Source organism: Salvelinus namaycush, chromosome 2, assembly GCF_016432855.1.
Source record: "Salvelinus namaycush isolate Seneca chromosome 2, SaNama_1.0, whole genome shotgun sequence".
NCBI lineage: Eukaryota > Metazoa > Chordata > Actinopteri > Salmoniformes > Salmonidae > Salvelinus > Salvelinus namaycush.
The window spans coordinates 31309454-31326585 of NC_052308.1; positions in this window are offsets into that span (position 1 = coordinate 31309454).

A 17132-nucleotide genomic window follows, 5' to 3' on the forward strand; every position below is an offset into this window, starting at 1 on the left:
TCCCAGTCCCTGCCGCTGAAAAACATTACCACAGCATGATGCTGCCACCACAATGCTTCACCGTTGGGATGGTGCCAGGTTTCCTCCAGACGTGACGCTTGGCATTTGGGCCAAAGAGTTCAATCTTGGTTTCATCAGACCAAAGAATCTTGTTTCTCATGGTCTGGCAAAATCCAAGTGGGTTGTCATGTGCCTTTTAGTGAGGAGTGGCTTCCGTCTGGCCACTCTACCATAAAGGCCTGATTGGTGGAGTGCTGCAGAGATGGTTGTCCTTCTGGAAGATTCTCCCATCTCCACAGAGTAACTCTAGAACTCTGTCAGAGTGACCATTGGGTTCTTGGTCACCTCCCTGACCAAGGCCCTTCTCCCCAGATTGCTTAGTTTGGCCGGGCGGCCAGCTCTAGGAAGAGTTTTGGTGATTCGAAACTTCTTCCAGTTAAGAATGATGGAGGCCACGGTGTTCTTCGGGACCTTCAATACTGCAGAAATATTTTGGTACCCTTCCCCAGATCTGTGCCTCAACACAATCGTGTCTCAGAGCCTACGAACAATTCCTTCCACCTCATGGCTTAGTTTTTTGCTCTGACATGCACTGTCAACTGTGGGACCTTAAATAGACAGGTGTGTGCCTTTCTAAATCCTGTCCAATCAATTGAATTTACTACAGGTAAACCAATCAAGTTGTAGAAACATCTCAATGATGATCAATGGAAACAGGATGCACCTGAGTCAATTTTGAGTCTCATAGCAAAGTGTCTTAATAGATATGTAAAGATATGTAAAAATTCTACAAACCTATTTTTGCTTTGTCATTATGGGGTATTGTGTGTAGACTGATGAGGAATTTTGTTTATCTAATACATTTTAGAATAAGGTTGTAACGTAACAAAATGTGGAAAACGTCAAGGGGTCTGAAACTTACCGAAGGCACTGTACATTTAAATATACATTTTAAATACATTCCGTAATATATGTTGGAATGTATTGTGGTATCCCGGGAGGTCTACGTCGGGGGCTGGTAATAGAGGGGAAGTACGTGATGTGAAGTGGAGGTAATTAGGGGAAAGTGCCAACCAGCCGTAGAGGCCACATAAAAGGAGCAATATGGCACACCGTGAGTGAGAACCGACACAGAGGCAAAGCTGTGAAGAAGGACCAAGCCAAACCAATGTGATTTTCTTTGTTATGTTTATTTTATGGCCTAGTAAAGATGTGTTTGCGGACCAAAACCTCCCTGTCTCTGTGTTAATCTCTGCACGCTCAACCCAACACCCAATGGTTTACCACATATGGTGGGGAATGCGGGTAACTCAGTACCTTTGGGTACCGTGTGGTCGAGCGTACAGAGAATTCCATGGAGGAGCTGGTGGCTCAGTTTATCCTCAGCCAGCAGAAGCAACAGGCTCTCTAGGAGCAAGCATTGGAGGAGCAGCACCAACAGAACCTCAGTTGAAGGCTGGGATGGCTCAGGAGTCTGGCCCAAATCAGTTCCTGGTTAAGTTAAGGGAGGAAGATGACATATTTGTGCACCTTCGAGAGGACGGCGTAGAGGGAAGGATGGCCCAAGCCCAAGTGGGCCAGCCTGTTGGCACCCTACCTCTCCATGAAGGCCCAGAAGGCCTACTTTGACTTGAACGCTGACCAGGCCGCGAATTATGAGGGACTCAAACGAGAGATCCTGAGCCGTTATGGATTCAGCCACGCACGCCGTGCAAGACTGGTCCACAACTGGGCCTTTGACCCCAACCTTTCCCCCCGTGCTCAGATGAGCTACCTGGTGCGCCTGACCGAAGGCTGGTTACTGACTGACATACTGTCCCTCCCATTGACCGACAAGCTCGTCCTGGATCGATACCTTCGGAACCTGCCATAAGAGATGAAGAAGACGGTGAGCATGCAGAACCCCCAGAGCCTGGAGGAATTGCTGACTGCTGTGGAAACTCACCAGAACACCCAGGACCAGCTGAGAGGGACCCGAGTGGAGAGAGGGGATGCGGCTAGAGGGACGAACAACACAAAGAGAGGCGAGGGGCTGAAAGGGGCCCTTTATGGAACCAGCCGAGCCTGTGAAGCAGGAGGGTGACCCAAACCGATGACGTTGTCCGCTTCTGGACCTAGATCAGAGACGCTGCTATGAGTGCGGTGAGCCGGGACACCTCGTGTGGAGTTGTCCCGGCCGGGAGGAGGCCTTGCCCTCTGCATCCCCCAGCTCGGGGGTAACCCGGATGGCGAGTTATGTCACCTCCTGTTGGGTGCACACCGAGACGGCCCCTCCGATGGTTCCTGTACGAATCGATGACAACAGCACCCGCGCTCTGCTGGACTCCGGCAGCACGGTAACCTTGGCCCACCCGCAGTGGCTCACACGAGAGGGGAAGGATGAACCAGGGGATGAGGAAGTGAGTGTCCTGTGTACACGGGGACATGAAGAGGTACCAGACTGTGCTGGTGAGGATAACCACCATGTGCCAGATGCGCATGAGGGCTGTTCCTAACCTGACCATGTCCATTCTCCTCAGTCGAGATTGCCCTCTCTTCCAGGCACTGTGGAGGAGGGACCTGGTAGGAAGAAATGGAAAAAGGACGGTGGCCTGCGCAACTCACCCCCCGCCACGAGAGGTATCCACTGGGCCCGAGTCGGACCCGGAGGAGGGAGATGACCCCACCCCGGCAAGCGAGCCACCGTGCGAGGAAGACCTCAGGCTCCCCTTTATGGAGGTGGAGGCCCCAGTAGGACCTCCCGACACGGGAATCCTCACAGGTCAGTTCGGGACGGCCCAGTTAGAAGACACCAATCTTCACAACGCTAAGGGCCAGGTGATTGCTGTGGATGGCGTGCTGTTACCTGGGGTAAGTGTGTTGCGCTACCCCCACTTCGCCATCAAGCATACTTTATTGTATCAGGTAGTAAAGCACAATGGGGAGATAAAAGACTTGTTACTCATACCCAGCCAGTATGTTAGGACTGTGTTGCAGCTTGCCCACACCCACCTGCTTGGGGCACATCTGGGATAGAGAAAACCAGGGAGTGGATCGGGAACCGTTTCCACTGGCCCGGAGTCAAGCGTGCCGTGGAGGACTACTGCCCGTAGTTGCCCGGAGTGCCAGATCACAGCTCCGAGGGTACATTATAGAAACCCTTAGGTTCCCTTGCCCATTATAGGAGTGCCATTTGAGCGGGTGGCAATAGATCTGGTGGGACCATTGGTGAAGACTGTGAGGGGACACCAATGCATCCTTGTAATCTTGGATTACGCCACCCGGTATCCTGAGGCAATCTCGTTATGCACGTCGGCAGCAAATGGTATCGCACGGGAGCTCTTCCATTTATTTAGCCGGGTGGGTATTCCGCGGGAAATCCTGATGGACCAGGGCACCACATTCATGTCTCGTGTGATGAAAGATGTCTGCAATCTATTACGAATAAAACAGGTGAGGACCAGTGTGTACCATCCACAAACAACGGGTTAGTTGAACGCTTCAATAAGACCCTAAAGCAGATGCTGAAGAAGGTCATCGAGAGAGACGGGAGGAACTGGGACCAGCTGCTGCCCCACCTGATGTTCTCAGTGCGCGAGGTACCCCAAGCATCCACTGGGTTCTCCTCCTTTGAGCTCCTGTATGGCTACATGGCATGGACCCTACGACATCGTTGAGCGGGTAGGCGACGTCAAATACAGGGTCTGCCAAACGGGGCGGAGAAAACCCCTCCAGCTTTACCATGTGAACTTGCTGAAGAAATGGCATGCACAAGAGGCGCTGTGCGTAACGTGGACCCAGCCACAGCAGAGCCCGCCCTCTGTCGAAGTTGCAATGGTAGAAGACCTCAGCCCGACCCAATGACAAGAGCTCAGAGAGTTGGTCCAGCAGAATATGGCCGTGTTCTCAGAGGTGCTGGGGCGCACGGATTTTATGGAGCATCATATCCACACACATCCGAGAGAAAAAGTACATAAACGGCCATACCGGATACCAGAAGCCCGGAGCGTGACAATCCAGCGGGAAGTGACAACAATGCTAGAGATGGGGGTACTGGAGGAGTCCCACAGTGCGTGGTCTAGCCCTAAAGTGCTGGTACCGAAACCGGATGGAACCATCCGCTTCTGCAATGACTTCTGGGGCCTGAACGAGGTCAGTAAGTTCGACCCCTACCCCATGCCCCGGGTGGACGAACTGATCGACCGCTTGGGTAGGGTGAGATACGTCAGCACGTTGGACCTGACCGAGGGGTACTGGCAGGTGCCGCTGGCAGCGGCCTCCCGGGAGAAGACAGCCTTCTCCACCCTGGGGGGGCTATACCACTACCGTGTTCTTCCTTTCAGGCTTCACGGTGCACCAGCAACCTTTCAGCGACTCATGGACCGTGTTTTGCGGCTGCACAGTGAGTCAGCTGCTTATTTGGATGAAATAATTTTGCACAGTGACAGTTGGGAGTCCCATCTTTGTAGGTCACAGGCCGTGGTTGATGCACTAAGGGATGCAGGTCTGACCGCGAACCCCCACAAGTGCAAGCTGGGCTATGTCGAGGTAGAGTACCTTGGCTATCAGATCGGGAGGGGAAATGTGAAGCCCCAAGAATTTTCTTTTGCTGACATTAGGGAATGGCCAGTCCCCCGAACCAAGAGGCAGGTGAAGTCATTCCTGGGGTTAGCAGGCTACTACAGTCAATTTGTACCTAACTTTGCCGCAATAACTTCTCCCCTCACAGACTTAATGAAGGCATGACCACCCCAGACGGTGCGATGGACGGAGGACACAGAAGCGGCGTTCCAGGCCCTGAAGGATGCGCTATGTTCGCACTCGGTATTCGTCACCCCGGATTCTCAAAAAACATCCTGGTCCAGACAGACGTGTCTGATACAGGGGTAGGGGCCGTTTTGTCCCAAGAGCAGGAAGGCAATGAGCACCCAATCATGTTTGTCAGCAGGAAGCTCCTCCCGAGGGAGAAGAAGTACTCGATTGTCGAGAAGGAGTGCCTTGCCGTGAAGTGGGCACTGGATACCCTCAAGTATTACCTCCTCGGGAGGAAGTTCACCCTGATCACTGACCATGCCCCCCTTGTGTGGATGGCAAGAGGTAAGGACACGAATGACCGTGTCACCCACTGGTTCCTGTCCTTACAATGATTCTCTTTCTGTCATCCACAGGTTGGAGGCCCAGCACGGCAATGCGGACGCCCTCTCCAGGAGAGATGCAAACCTAGCCCTGAGCATGCCTCCCTCCCAGTCAGGGCTAAGTGGGGGGTGGGGTGTGTGGTATCCCAGGAGATCTACCTCGGGGGGTGGTAATGTAGGGGAGGTACGTGATGCGACGTTGGCTCCCTCTGCTGGGAGTACACGAGCTGGGCACCCCGACACAGATAGCTCCAAGTGGAGGTAATTAGGGGAAAGTGCCAACCAGCAGTGGAGGCCATATAAAAGGAGTACTGTTGCACACCGCGAGTGAGAACCCGGGAGAGACCGACACAGAGCCAAAGCTGAGAAGAAGGACCGAGCCAAACCTACATGATTTTCTTTGTTATGTTTATTTTATGGCCTACCAAAGTTGTGTTTGCGGACCAAAACCTCCCTCTCTCTGTGTTAATCTCTGCACGCTCAACCCAACACCCCATGTTTTACCACAGTATATAAAATATATTAAATTATTTAAAAAAATAATTGTAATGTTTGGCCAATTTTAAATATTTCACATTGATCCCCAAAAATGTATAAAAAAATATAATTGAAATGTTCCTGTGGACTTGTTTGACTTTCTGTTATCTTCAATACTGAGCTAAACATCAGGAGCCAATGATAGGGTGTGTCAAGTCATTGAGGATACATTGACAACATCTGAGGATAGAACCAGCACATACTGTACAGTGCATTCGGAAAGTATTCAGGCTCCTTCCCTTTTTCCACATGTGTTACGTTACAGCCTTATTCTAAAATTAATTTAAAAAAAATATTTACTCATCAATATACAGACAATATCCCATAATGACAAAGTGAAAACAGGTTTCATAAATCTTTGCAAATTTATTACAAATAATAAAAAAATACCTTATTTACATAAGTCTTCGGACCATTTGCTATGAGACTCGAATTTGAGCTCAGGTGCATCCTGTTTCCATTGATCATCCTTGAGATCCACCTACATCCACCTATGATACATTCAATTAATTGGACATGATTTCGAAAGGCGCACCTGTCTATATAAGGTCCCCCAGTTGCCAGTTTATGTTAGAGCAAAAACCAAGCCATGAGGTTGAAAGAATTGTCCATAGAGCGCCGAGACAGTGTTATGTCGAGGCACAGATCTGGGGAAGGGTAGCAAAACATTTCTGCAGCGTTGAAGGTCCCCAAGAACACAGTGGCCTTCATCATTCTTAAATGGAATAAGTTTGGAACCACCAAGACTCTTCCTAGAGCTGGCCACCCGGCCAAACTGAGCAAACGGGAGAGCAGGGCCTTAGCCAGGGAGGCGACCAATATCCCGATGGTCACACTGACAGAGCTCCAGAGTTCCTCCGTGGAGATGGAAAAACCTTCCAGAAGGACATCCATCTCTGCAGCACTCCACCAATCAGGACTTCATGGTAGAGTGGCCAGGTGGAAGCCACTCCTCAGTAAAAGGCACATGACAGCCTGCTTGGAGTTTACCAAAAGGCAATTAAGAACTCTGACAGTGAGAAACAAGATTCTCTGGTCTGATGAAACCAAGATTGAACTCTTCGGCCTGAATGCCAAGCGTCACGTCTGGAGGAAACCAGGCACCATCCCTACGGGGAAGCCTGGTGGTGGCATTATCATGCTGTGGGATGTTTTTCAGCGGCAGGGACTGGGAGACTAGTCAGGATCGAGGGAAAGTTGAACAAAGCAAAGCACAGAGAGATCCTTGATGAAAACCTGCGCCAGAGCGCTCAGGACCTCAGACTGGGGTGAAGGTTCACCTTCCAACAGGATAACAACCCTAAGCATACAGCCAGAACAACGCAGGCATGGCTTCGGGACAAGTCTCTGAATGTCCTTGAGTGGCTCAGCCAGAGCCTGGACTTGAACCCGATCGAACATCTCTGGAGAGACCTGAAAATACCTGTACAGCGACGCTCCCCATCCAACCAGACAGAGCTTGAGAGGATCTGCAGAGAAGAATGGGAGAAACTCCCCAAATTCAGGTGTGCCAAGCTTGTAGCGTCATACCCAAGAAGGCTTGAGGCTGTAATCGCTACCAAAGGTGCTTCAACAAAGTACTGAGTAAAGGTTCTCAATATTTATATAAATGTAATATTTCAGTTGAAAAAATGTATTTGCAAAGATTTCCATAAACCAGTTTTTTCTTTGTCATTATGGGGTATTGTGTGTAGTTTGAGGGGGGGAAAACAATTTAATCAATTTTAGAATTAGACTGTAACGTAACAAAATGTGGAAAAAGTCAAGGGGTCAGAATACTTTCCGAATGCACTGTATGTTCACGGTTCAGGAGGAAAGAGCAGAGTAAGTGTATGTCCGCGTGAGAGTTGTTCTTTCTGGTAATGTAGTAGTATCACCTTCGGAGCATATTGAGGAGGTTTGGCACGCTTTCATTTGCCACATCCATCTCATCCTACTGTCCGCTTCATGGAAACCCAACATAGCCAAGACTCAGCAACACCCAGGCAGTGATGTCCGTTTTTGTATCCCGTAGTCTTCCACTCCAATATTTTCCAGTCATCTTTATCAAGGAGGTACTGTATACCTAATAAAAACAACATTTTGGCTAAGTTACCTGTCCTATTTGCTACAATCTCATCTTAACCTGTGTCTGCCGCAAATTAGTGTGCCAAATTGGAGCTGCAACTTTGGGTGTGATAGAAAATATCAAGAGGTGGGGGAGATCCAAGCCCATATTGATTTTCCTCTCTAATTTGGCAGGGGGCAGAGCCAAATACAGCATTTCATCAGCGACAGACGACAATAAATCAGCTACAGAAACTGGGCCCCATCTCACAACAGTATCTGTGTCCCCTTCAACCTAAAAAAACACTTAATATCATCATTATAGAGTTCCATCTCTGTTCCTTCTCACCCTACTGCCCTCTCAGAGACATCCCCTGACACCTTTTCTCCTTGACATGATTCATCTGGGGCCCAGGTTTGATGTTGATTTCATTGGCCTAATGACTCATCAGGAGATTAGATACAGGCCCTCTGACATGCAGACACACCATCCTATTGGGTAAAAGTAGCACAAGGGCTCATCACCTCCCTCTCCTAGTCCCAGAGTCTAGTTATCACAACATATTTCCCAGGGGCAGGAAGCCCCATGATGCAACTGGACTATTAATGAAGAAGCCATTGGACCCATGTCCCTCCATAACATCAATTACACATTTTCTGCCGTCCTATTTCCTTCAGTTGTAGGGATTGTATTCCAAAAAATGTTTCATAACCAACATTCCCTGACATGCTGCCTGAAATGTGCAGTATAGACTCCAGGTGGCAGTATAGACTTACATTGCCAATTTCAGACAACAGTTAAACATATACTGTACTACACAGCAAGAAGTGTGGATGAAATTACAGATAAAATACTTGATTGAAAACTTGAAAACTATACCACTACATTTATGTCTCTTCTTTCCAACTTTACCATTGGTAAAGAAAGATTGTGGTAAAATGTCCAAGTGCAGCTGATAGTGTAGATTCAGTGCATTCAGAAAGTATTCAGACGCCTTGACTTTGTCCACATTTTGTTACCTTACAGACTTATTCTAAAATTGATTAAATCGTTTCCCCCCCCTCATCAATCTACACACAATACCCCATAATGACAAAGAAAAAACAGGTTTATAGAAATTGTAGCAAATGTATTAAAAATATAAAACGGAAATATGACATTTACATAAGTATTCAGATCCTTTACTCAGTACTTTGTTGAAGCACCTTTGGCAGTGAGTACAGCCTTGAATCTTCTTGGGTATGACGCTACAAGCTTTGCACACATGTATTTAGGGAGTTTCTCCAAATTCTCCCAAGCCACTCCTGCATTGTCTTGGCTGTGTGCTTAGGGTCGTTGTTCTGTTGGAAGGTGAACCTTCACCCCAGTCGGAGGTCCTGAGCGCTCTGGAGCAGGTTTTCATCAAGGCTCTCTCTGTACTTTGCTCCGTTCATCTTTCCCTCGATCCTGACTAGTCTCCCAGTCCCTGCCACTGAAAAACAGCCCCACAGCATGATGCTGCCATCACCATGCTTCACCGTAGGGATGGTGCCTGGTTTCCTCCAGATGTGACACTTGGCATTCAGGCCAAAAAGTTCAATTTTGGTTTCATCAGACCAGAGAATCTTGTTTCTCATAGTCTGAGAGTCCTTTAGGTACCTTTTGGCAAACTCCAAGTGGGCTGTCATGTTCCTTTATGGGCTCCCGAGTGGCGCAGTGGTCTAAGGCACTCCATCTCAGTGCAAGAGGTGTTGCTATAGTACCTGGTTCAAATCCAGGCTGTTTGCCTGGGTGGCCAGCTCTAGGAAGGGTCTTGGTGATTCCAAACTTCTTCCATTTTCCCATTGCATGAGCCACATCAGTGTTCTTGGGGACCTTCAATGCTGCTGACATTTTGGTACCCTTCCCCAGATCTGTGCCTCAACACTATTCCTGTCTCGGCGCTCAACGGACAATTCCTTTGACCCCATGGCTTTGTTTTTGGTCTGACGTGCATTGTCAACTATGGGACCTTATATAGACAGGTGTGTGCCTTTTCAAATCATGTCCAATCAATTGAATTTACCACGGGTGGACTCCAATCAAGTTGTAAAAGCATCTCAAGGATGATCAATGGAAACAGGATGAACTTGAGCTCAATTTCGAATCTCATAGCAAAGGGTCTAAATATATATAGTACTGTATATAAGGTATTTTGTTTTTTATTTTTAATAAATGTGCAAACATTTCAGTTTTCGCTTTGTCATCATGGGGTATTGTGTGTAGATTGATGAGGCAAATGTTTTATTTCATTCGATTTAGAATAAGGCTGTAACGTAACAAAATGTGGAAAAAGGGAAGAGGTCTGCATACTTTCAGAATGTACTGTATATTCTCGTAGATACACTCTAAAAAGTCATCTTGCCTTCTAGTTGTTTCAGCTAATATATGAAAGCCCCAAAAAAGCATTTAAAAAACACTAATTGCTTGCCTTCTAGTTATTTCAGCTAATATATGAAAGCCTCAAAAAACATTTAAAAAACGCTAATTGCACGTTATAAAAAAAATGATTTGTTGAGTCAACAAAAACGTTTCTTATCCTGCTGCCTTAAAAGGTCCAGTCCAATCCGGATTCCGTGCTACGTTGTCATCTAAAGTTACTTCAACCTAGTAAAGTAAGTAAAACTAACAAATTTGAATTGAATGACTTGTTGAGGGATCTTGATACTTTTAGTCATATCAATGTGCTTCAACTGATTTTTTGTGTTGTGTTTACAAAGTATATTTTATGATACTGAAAATATGATAGTTTACGATAAATAAGTACTGTATTACTGTTTTTGCAATTACAGTTATTCTTATAGGATACTTCAGATGCGCTCATGGCACACACTGTTACAAGGCAATTGTCTCTCTCTGCTCCTGGAGAAGCATGTGTTGATGACAGTTATACAGTATCTATCAGAGGCCCAGGCGTTTAGCATAGATGGCAAAGCTCTCATTTCAGGACTGCAACGTTGTAAGATTGTGCCCTCCACGGCACTTGATATACACTGAGTGTACAAAACATTAAGAACAACTTCCTAATATTGAGTTGCACCAAAGGTGCACAGTTGTGTGAAGTTGATTGGATGTCCTTTGGGTGGTGGACCATTCTTGATACACATGGGGAAATGCTGAGTGTGAAAAACCCAGCAGCGTTGCAGTTCTTGACATAAACCGGTGCGCCTGGCACGTACTACCATACCCTGTTCAAAGGTACATAAATATTTTGTCTTGTCCATTCACCCTCTCAAAGACATTTTCAAAGACATATTTCTATCTACATGCTTTTGTTTCAAGTTTAGGTTTCAAGTTTTTTTAGTGGTATGTATGGGATACACATGGTATACACCTTCTAACTAAATGTTTACTTGTAGGTTCCTTCTCGACAATGCAACAACAATAAGAAATAATAAAAAATAAGAATTCGAACATCAAGTAAATGGCTCAGTATAATAGAATAAACATTTTAGCATAAGTTTACTCTGCCATCTTCAACAATCTCCAATCTTCTGCCATCTATTGTTGTTCAAAATAAGAACAGCTAGCTAGCTTATCAGTTCAGTTGGTCAAATAACTGACTTGACAGTCTTTCACTGCCGTGGATAAATATATATATATAGAATCAAAACTTAATTAGCTAGCTAACACAATAAAAAGTTAAAAACACCTAAACTATTAAAATATGTACAATATTTACAGAGCTCTCTAACTAGGTGACCTCATGGCACCATGGCAACCACACATTTTTTTCCTATTGCATGAGCCACATCAGTTAACATCATTTGAATTAACATTCTACATTACCATGGAAGTTATTGCATAACAATACCAGGCAGCTATTGCGAGTGTACCAATGAGTTTACCAGTCAAATTGTCAATGTTAGAGGTTCCAAGCCCGTTCTATTAATTCTATGCATTTTGGAAGGAGTTTCCTAGGCAACTGAAGACTCGTTTGCTAGTTTCTTGTTTCAGCAAGAAGTAACAAAGTTTCATCACATTGTTAAGAGTCCATGTTACCGCAGAAACCAACTCAGCTGCACAAATGCCCGGCCGTCTTCAGTCAGCTGTTCGTTCAATTTCATTTATTTGTATTGTTAATTAAACGGTTATTTTATTTTCATGACGGTCTTCGTCCATAACCATCGGTTACACGGTCATACGGTAATTGTGCCAGCCCTACTCAGAGTCAAGTCAATCATTGTCTGATTATCTGTTATATGTGCAGATAATCTGGTATAATGGTCAATTTCTACACAATATTTTGAATATAAGGTACAATCGTTACTGCGTTTTAAAATGTAGGTGGGGCAACATGAGCATTTTTGGGCAGGGGGCTATTAGCATATTTGCGGCATGGTAAAAAAAAAGTGCCAACTGTTAGTGGAAGTGTTGTACCAATTTAAGTGGTTTTATTGATATCTTAATGAAGGTTGAGTACTTATTTTGTGCACTTCCAATTCTGTGCTCTTTATAAGAGCTGGTGGCAATAAAGTGCTGCACTGTTAAGAGGCTACAGTGTATTTTACAGTAACATAATGGCGGCTGATATTGTACCCTATATTCAAAGTATTTGGTAGAAAAATTTACCGTTATACTATATCATCTGCACATGTACCCTAAAAGGTACCGAGTATTGCCGTTGAAGGTACCTTATGTGAACCTTTAACGTTTTTGTGAACCAGGGAACAACACTGTACCCTCATTTTTGAGTGTGTGGATATTTGTTCTCAGTAATAAATGTGGCACTGTAGAAACATCGATGCACTCCCAACCAAGAGGTTTCAAGTTTAAATCCCCAGAGCTGAGCTCTCCAACCCTGCTCCTGGAGCGCTACCCTCATATAGGTTTTTGCTTCAACCAATGTTGTAGCTTACTAGACCCAAGTTGTAGCTTACTAGGTGTGCTAGATTAAGTTTGGAGCGAAAACCTACAGGACGGTAGCTATCCAGGAATTGGGTTGGAGAGCCTTGCCCTAGACCATATATGCACACTTTACGTCAAGTGTCCCTGAGCCCTCCTATATTTAAGTTGTTGTTTTTTCAGATAATCTGACAATTATTGACTTGATTCTGAGAAACTTTTAGCGAAGTCCAGAAATGTATTCTTGCCAATAAATCTGTGACCAATCTCTGTCTTACCCACAGACCTTGTGGAGTAGAAGGCCACTCAGGTAGCTGGCAACCAAGAGGTTGGGAGTTCAAATTCCAGGTGAATATAGCTGTAAAAATTCAGCAGTTTGTTTATTTTCACTGAAGCTGGTAGTGTACTGTAAAATTACAGGACATTGTAACAGTGAATCCAAATGTGTTAGTTCCACTTTACTAGGTTGACGTAACTTTAGAGGAAGTTAACCCAACACAAACTCTGGATTGGACTTGACTTAAAATTTTAGGGCAGCAGGGTAACACACTTTTTTTAAGTTGACTTAAAAAAGTTAAAAAGCTAAGTTTAAGTTGACTCCCTCTTCTGTAGTCAGACCCTCTCTGAGAGCTCAGTAGCATGGAGGTGGCCAGTTGTCCACATGCTGTATCTAGCTTTAGTTTTAACCAGGGTTTGTTTTGGGGTTAAATGCCTAATAGATCTAATGAGATATAACAAATATAAACAGAAAGTCTCTATAAAATTGTGAGCCTCACATTACAGTTTTTTACTGATATTCAGTTCAAAGCAGACCAAAACCAAATTTGTCAAAGTTTTTGCTCGTGAGGCATGGGGTCATCATGGGTTGTAAATGTCAGAGTTCAATTCCAAGACCTTCACTGTCTTCAGGTGACAGGTTGTTGTCCTCATGCACAGTTCTGGTCAGGCCAAAGTCCTTTAGCCTTTACCTCCCTCTGATCTGTCTTCTTCCTGAAAGGTTAATGTGTTTTTCTCTCATTGTCTAACCTCAGCCCTGTTTAACATTGGCCTTGCTTGTCATTCAGGATGATCCTGGGCTTATCAAAATGACAACAGGGCTCAATGCAATCAAACCTGCATTACAGTGTAAACACAGTAGCATACAAATGTACCCTTTTTCGTGTCAAAAAATGAAATCACAGAATTGTTTTGTAGACTCCTCTCACAGGTAGATGCGTCCAGTTTTCATAATAAGACGTGTGTGTGTGTTTGTGTGGACATTTCTGTACAAAGTTCTGTAAAAGCTTCTGTATAGTACTGTACACTGCCATCGCTTTGAACATGAGTATAGGCTACCACGTCCCTGGTGTACTGAAACAGTTAAGTATGAGGATGAAAAGGTTATCCTTCCCTCTTACAAGAAAGCCATTGCAGTATGAGCCCAATAGCACAGGCATCTGAAATCAGCTCCACCCTTCTGCTGTCTTGTCATTGTTGTCCTCTCCATGTCTGGACCTGTCGGCTCCGTGACGCCACAGAATGTGGAGCAATAAAAGGGTAAGGCCTGGTTTAGGGGAATCCATGTGACTGGTTTAAACACACGGTTCATTATAACATTCAGTCTGGGGTTTACTGTCTTTTTCATTCACTGGTGGAAGCATTCAAATGTCTTTTCTTCTGGTATTATTTGCACCATGCACCTGCGTAGGGTTGTTATCTTATTTTTCTATTCATCATCTGGTTACTGTGAATGGACATGGGGCATCCACTAAGCTCTGAGCTGAGCCATTACTGAACACCTATAGGAAGATGGGGGATTCAGAGAATGAGGGCATTTTGGCTTTCTATAGGACTAATACACTCTGGCCAGGATACAGGTGCTTAGTTTTCCTCCTTTTACAGAAGGATTCTGCAGTGAATAGAGTACAACAATACAATACAAGACTGTACTAGAATAAGGCTAGAGGATGCCTCTTAAAAAGCATGATGGCTTATCTTTTCTCAACAGTCCACTTCACACAGCAATCCCCTCACCTCTTTGTCACTCTGAACACATGCACACACAATGGCAGTGCTATTGATGTGGTGTTCCCTCACCGTCTCCTTTTGGTGAAGCTGAGAAATGGAGTGAGGAGAGGATATTGTTAGATGACAAAGTGAGAGACAGGGCGAGTGATCCTATTACAGAGGGTTCAGCGGTTGTTCTCCAACAGGTCTACCATGAGGACTGTGGAGCCCTGGCTACCTGCTTACCTGCTATCTGAGTGATGGATAGGGATTTGGAGAGAGGGACAGGGGCCATGTTACCTGTGTGGCAGGCACAGTGAAGCAACCCTGGGGTAGTGTGGGGGCAGTTGTCAACGAGTCTGACCTTACAGTATATTTCCAGCTCCTCATGACAACAATAATAGAGATCGGTTTGTAATGGCCCCACTGAAAGTATCATGGCCTATGGTCTGTTGAGAAGAGAAGGGGTTTGTGCACATATCTTAAACTGTAGTATTGCAAATGTCATTCATTACTTTTGCTTTGAGGATGAATCCTTCGAAGTATGAGTTTGTAAACACAGATTTTCGGAGACCTTGCCATAGGACTTAGTTGTGGAGTTTTCTCCAACATATTTGGGAAGGAGGAAAGCTAGGAGATGAATTCTCCTAGCCCTCAGCCAGAGCACACCTTTTCCCCTCGCCTCTGGGTTTCCAGTGCTGAGTATAATAGTATAATCCTGCCCCAATGTGTGTTTATTTACATACTATTCCACTGGCATTTAATGACAGAGGACTGGTGCTCTTTCTGTGGAAACCTCCCTTCTCTCCTCCTCTGTTTGCCATGTCTGTCTGTCTGTCTGTCTGTCTGTCTGTCTGTCTGTCTGTCTGTCTGTCTGTCTGTCTGTCTGTCTGTCTGTCTGTCTGTCTGTCTGTCTGTCTGTCTGTCTGTCTGTCTGTCTGTCTGTCTGTCTGTGATGAGAAATAATTATAACAGCACTTTACTTGTCATTGATGGGGTATTTGCATACATTACAGTATTTGCATATACTGTATGTGTGTATTTTTGTATGTATTATGGATCCCCATTAGCTGCTGCCCAGCTACTCTTCCTGGGGTCCAGCAACATTAGGGCAGTTATACATTTGAAAAACATTACAATAAATTCATAACAGATTTCACAACATATTAAGTGTGTGCCCTCAGGCCTCTACTCTACTACCACTTATCTATAACACAACATATATGTGTATTTGTGTGTATGGTGTGTATGTTATAATGTGTTTGTATGCATGTGTCTATGTTTGTGTTGCTTCACAGTCCCCGCTGTTCCATAAGGTGTATTTTAGTTACTTGATGCGGAATAGAGTTCCATGTAGTCATGGCTCTATGTAGTACTGTGCACCTCCCAAAGTCTGTTCTGGACTTGGGGACTGTGAAGAGACCTCTGGTGGCATGTCTTGTGGGTTATGCATGAGTGTCTGAGCTGTATGCCAGTAGTTTAAACAGATAGCTCGGTGCATTCAACATGTTAATACCTCTCACAAATACAAGTAATGATGAAGTCAATCTCTCCTCCACTTTGAGCCAGGAGAGATTGACATGCATATTATTAATATTAGCTCTCTGTGTACATCCAAGGGCCAGCCGTGCTGCCCTGTTCTGAGCCAATTGCAATTTTTCTAAGTCCCTCTTTGTGGCACCTGACCACACGACTGAACAGTAGTCAAGGTGCGACAAAACTAGGGCCTGTAGGACCTGCCTTGTTGATAGTGTTGTTAAGAAGGTAGAGCAGTGCTTTATTATGGACAGACTTCTTCCCATCCTAGCTACTGTTGTATCAATATGTTTTGACCATGACAGTTTACGATCCAGGGTTACTCCAAGCAGTTTAGTCTCCTCAGCTTGCTCAATTTCCACATTATTCATTGCAAGATTTAGTTGAGGTTAAGGGTTTAGTGAATGATTTGTCCCACAAACAATGCTTTTATAGTTTTTGAAATATATATGACCTTCTTATTCCTTGTCACCCATTCTGAAACTACTGTAACTGCAGCTCTTTGTTACGTGTTGCAGTCATTTCAGTTGCTGTGGTAGCTGACGTCTATAGTGTTGAGTCATCCGCATACATAGACAGCACTAGCTGTACTCAAAGCCAGTGGCATGTCGTTAGTAAAGATTGAAAAAAGTAAGGCACATAGACAGCTGCCCTGGGGAATTCCTGATTCTATCTGGATTTTGTTGGAGAGGCTTCCATTAAAGAACACCCTCTGTGTTCTGTTAGACAGGTAACACAATATAGCAGGGGGTGTAAAGCCATGACACATACGTTTTTCCAGTAACAGACTATGATAATGTCAAATGCCGCACTGAAGTCTAATAAAACAGTCCCCACAGTTTTTTTATCATCAATTTCTCTCAGCCAATCATCAGTAATTTGTGTAAGTGCTGTGCTTGTTGAATGTCCTTCCCTATAAGCGTGCTGAAAGTCTGTTGTCAATTTGTCTACTATAAAATAGCATTGTATCCGGTCAAGCACAATTTTTTCCAAAGGTTTACTAAGGGTTGGTAACAGGCTGATTGGTTGGCTATTTGAGCTAGTTAAGG